The sequence below is a fragment of the Phoca vitulina genome, unplaced genomic scaffold, assembly GCF_004348235.1.
Source record: "Phoca vitulina isolate PV1807 unplaced genomic scaffold, GSC_HSeal_1.0 scaffold15, whole genome shotgun sequence".
Lineage (NCBI taxonomy): Eukaryota > Metazoa > Chordata > Mammalia > Carnivora > Phocidae > Phoca > Phoca vitulina.
The window spans coordinates 25,129,789-25,134,484 of NW_022589718.1; the positions used below are offsets into that span (position 1 = coordinate 25,129,789).

Below are 4,696 nucleotides of genomic sequence, written 5' to 3' on the forward strand. Positions count from 1 at the left end.
TCCAGTGGATGTTTCTGAGCTTTGTGAAGAGCAATTTACGATAAAACCAGGAGAGTTCTCATTCCCAGAAAGAAGACTGCAGTGGACAGATGCCTCCGGAACGGCAGAACTGCTACAAACACATCACACACTAAGCCATAACAGCAGCTGGAGTTCTTTCTTATTTGGAAAGTGATGCACATTTCTAATTTATGGAATAAGGTGGAGAGAGAGAGCACATGCACAGGGGGAGAAGCAGACTCCCCGCTGAGTGGAGAGCCTGATGCGGGGCTCAATGCAGGACTCGATCTCAGGACCCTGGGATCATGACCTGAGCCGAAGGCAGATGCTTGACAGACTCAGCCACCCAGGCACCTCCAGTCCAGCCTCTTTTATACTTCTTCAGTGTCATTCCCTCTTTACTCTGCTTCTTTGGAAATGGCCCCATGTGTTCTGGTTTCGTACTCCAGAATACAGATGTGGCACTTGGGTATGAGCCCCAATGAAAGCAGGTTGGACTGTTTTTACAACCTACTTTGGTTCTGCTGTTTATACTGATCAAACCTGGGGATAGGAAATTCTTCAAGTTCAGTCTTGCTCACTCAAGCTCTGTTTAGTGGTGAGGGTAGAATTTTTTGCTTGTTAGAAGTGTTTATTTGCCGTGTCTCATCATCTTTGTCTACTGCTCCCTCAGAATCCCTTGAAAATGGGTGGTCTGAAGCAGGGTTAGGATATTCTTATTTCTCATAGCATTCCTTAGTCAGATCCCAACACCTCAGCATTTATCATAGTCAGTGAACACCCATTCAGACAAAACTTACAGAAGGAACTCAACAGAAGGAATATCTCATTCACTCTTTGATGGATATCTCATTCACTCTTAAAGCAAACAATAAAATGTCCTTGGCCTTGTGAGGAGGAGTGAAAGGCAATGTCCTGACTGACCCATCCCTACTGTGGAACAAAGCGGGGGATGAGTGGGAAAGATCCTAAGCTCCTTCTAGAGGCCAGCTTCACCTCCATTCTCATCTGAACGTAGAGGTCCTCTTCTGGATCTCATTTCCCTAGTGACAAGGGAGTGGTACGCATGTCCATGGACCTGTCCTGCCTGACCAGTGGAGGAATCACTCTGATAGCCTTCTCATCTATGTGTAGGGTGGTCAGAAATGAGGGAAACAATAACTGGGATAACCATTGGGTTTGTTATTCAACAGGTGGTTGGAATAGTCAGTACTTAGCATACGAGAAAAGCCTGCCAGAGGCCGTCTTGATCAGATATATTGCCAGTCACTGAGCTGTATGGCAGGAGACAGCCGTCTACCTGGTAAGTGTGGGGCTTATTAAACTTGTAAATTCAAGGACTGCTTTTCCTTCTTATGAGTTTACTACTTGTTTTATTGATCTTGTATATGCTGCTGTGAAGTGAATTTCTGTCACCAAGGGACTTTTTGTGGTGTTTCTCTGTGATTGCTCAAGATAACTATAATTAGAAGTTTCTGGTGAATTTTAATGTTTTATGTAACCTAAATAAAAATTGGAATTTAGTTCTTTAGTTCTGAGTTTCCTCTTGTGGCAGTTGAATTAAATTAGTATTTAGAAAACAAAGCTTCCTTTATTCTTTTCTTTTTTCTTCCAAAAGTTATTTAAGATAATTAAAAACTGGGTTTCCAAACACTATCATAGAAGAAGGATTTGAAGATTTAGATGAAGCAAACCTCGGGTGCCTAGTGCAGGAAAACACATACATTATTTTAAAGAGGTAAGAAGCTTTATCATATTGTTTAAAGAGGCTCTTTTTTAAGGTCACACTGTTGCACTTACCTTTTTCCCTGTGGTTTCATTTCCTTTCTGAATGTATATTTTCACCCAAGAATAAATTCTAACCTAGTTTTGGAGAATGGTTAATGATCTTTTTAAGAAAATTAAATTGTCGTAATTCATAATTATGCATGATTCGTGCATGCTTTCATTTGATGGAGTTTATTGAAAGCATCAACTTTATTATAAGCAGCTTGCTTTTCTGTAAACCCTCAGTAGCCTAAAACTGAGCTGGGCTGTATTTCTACACATACATTTATCCTAGTTGATTTCAAAATTAGATCTCTCATTGTCCCAGTACAATTACAACTCACAGTATTTTATTTAAAGGTTTGATATTCATCCTGAAGTAACACGAGGAGAGATCTGTACTCTTTGGGAAACGCTGATCACAAACCAAGACAAGACTGAACTTCATGGAGTTTGTAAGACATTCTGGTCACTCACCAAGATCTGTCCATTTTCCCAATGCCAAAATTAGCCCCCCGAGAAGAGGTGACAGCTACTTAAGATGTGTTCCAAGATACTCAGCTGTGATGCAGACATACTTGTCAATAGAGTATGAGCAAAAGTAGACATCACATCCCCACCTAGTCCTGGTGAGGCCTGTGAGTGGCCTGAGCCTCTGTCTACTCTTGTCCAGGCTTCCCAGCTCCATTTGCTGTTAGGCCTCAGGATAAAAGCTGCTCATGACTAACCAACGGATTCTGGTCTCCCAGGCTGAGGTTCAAAGGACAGCATGGCAGCGAGTACCAGTGTCACTTGTTAGGATTTCTCCCCAAATAACAAATGCTCCACTGTTCATATCTGTCAACACCACTCCTGTCCTCACAGGGAGTGACTCTAATCCCAACTCTAAAGCTCACTATGTAGCTTCTGGTTCCCCTCACTCTTTACAGTGAATACGGGCTGTATTTCATATAGTCTTTCACAATTCTGTTGTTTACAACCCACTTTTTCTTTTTCTTTTTTTTTTCTTTTACACAATAGAAGCTGCTCCCCAAAGAGAAATTCACTGAATATTTAAAAAACATATTTAGACAATTTAAGCATAATCGTTTTTAAGCCAGCTGCCTAGTCACTTAATTTTGACACATGAGAAAGATGATTAAGGGTTTGGGGCAGTGATGGAGTCTTGGGCACTCGGGGTACATTGGCTTATTATGGTTAAGTAAGGATAGTTGGATTTGTGGGCCTGGATTAAGTGTTGGTTTGTATCAGTCTTTTATTATGAAATTGATTTTGGCCATTTTCACCTCTCATTAGGAGACTTTTATTTTTGTTGCTTCCTTTTCTCCTTTGGGTTGGACCTTGGTACTGTTCAGTTTATACTTACTGTGATGATGGTTTTTTGGAGGGGGCAGTGACTGGTAATAGCTGATTTAAAAACCTCATGAGCTCCCCCTGCTGTTTCGCAGCTGACAATACAAGCCCCATTCAGTTTTAAATCCCGGAGGCAAATAAGTGAAAGAATTGGAGAGCCCTTTCTGGGTTTGCTTGATCCAAGAGGCAGAAAATGGTTTTTAACTTTCTCCTGAAAACTTACCAAATCAGAAAGGAAAGGGAGGCTCTTTTAACATTTTATCTGGGCTGTCTCTGAAGCTAGGAGGCAGGTCTACACCACTTTTGAAAAACTGCCAACGAAGAATGAAGAAATACATAATTAGGTCACCTCATGTCTGAAATGGATGGGCTGCACCCAGGAGATGTGTTTTTAGTCATTTCCTATTTGATCTATAAAGGTTTGGGGGAAAATGTTTTTAAAATAAGCCACTGATATGATTTCTGTTGTGTTTAATTTTTTCCCCAACACTTCTTGAAACTTGTGGTTTGATTTAAATGTATGCACCTAGTGTGACTTTTCAAGCTAAAGATAATTAAATAGCACACAAATCACATTTGTCAATCAATATTTTTCTTATAAATGTGCAAGCTAATTGGGTACCATGCTATATCACAAATTAAAAACATCAGAAGATATGCATTCATCAGACTACAAATATATATATTGGAACACCTGCTAGTCATCGATAGGATGGTGAGCGAAACAGGTTTCTGCCTTTGTATAATGCATAGTCTATTGGGGTAGGCATTCATGAAATAAAAATTCAGATAAAACACAATTAAAAATTATGAGTGATCTGTTGGATATGACACCCAAAGCAAAGCAACAAGATGAAAAAATAGGTAATTTGGGCTTTATCAAAATTTAAAACTTTTGTGCCTGAAGGGACACTATCAACAGAATGAAAAGACAACCCAAGAATGGGAGAATATACTTGCAAGTGATATATCTGATAAAAGGTTAATATCCAGAATACATAAATAACTCCTACAACTCAACAGCAAAAAACCAACCCAATTTAAAAATAGGCAAAGAACTTGGGGCGCCTGGGTGGCTCAGTCGTTAAGCGTCTGCCTTCGGCTCAGGTCGTGATCCCAGGGTCCTGGGACCGAGTCCCACATCGGGCTCCCTGCTCCGCAGGAAGCCTACTTCTCCCTCCCCCACTCCCCCTGCTTGTGTCCCTGCTCTCGCTATCTCTTTCTCTGTGTCAAATAAATAAATAAAATCTTTAAAAAAAATACGCAAAGAACTTGAATAGACATTTTTTCCAAAGATATGCAAATGGACAATAAACATATGAAAAGACGCTGGACATTTATCATTAGAGAAATGCACATCAAAACCACAATGAAATGCCACTTCGCCCCCTTTAGGATGGCAAGTATAAAAACAAACCAGAAAATAACAAATGTTGCTAAGGATGTGGAGAAATTGGCAACTCCGCGCACTGCCGGTGGTGCAGTCGCTGTGGAAGACAGTATGTGGTTCCTTATAAAATTAAAAATAGAATTACCCTATGATCCAGCAATTCCCCTCCTGGGTATATACCCGGAA

At 40.4% G+C, this 4,696-nt stretch overlaps 1 long non-coding RNA gene across 1 annotated transcript; it reads left to right on the forward strand.

The window, feature by feature from the left end:
* Positions 1–368: 368 nt before the first annotated feature.
* On the forward strand, positions 369–2,983 carry LOC116637951. Its single transcript, XR_004300568.1, has 3 exons — positions 369–1,303; positions 1,619–1,738; positions 2,128–2,983. It is a non-coding gene; the product is annotated as an uncharacterized LOC116637951 (long non-coding RNA).
* Positions 2,984–4,696: the final 1,713 nt, after the last annotated feature.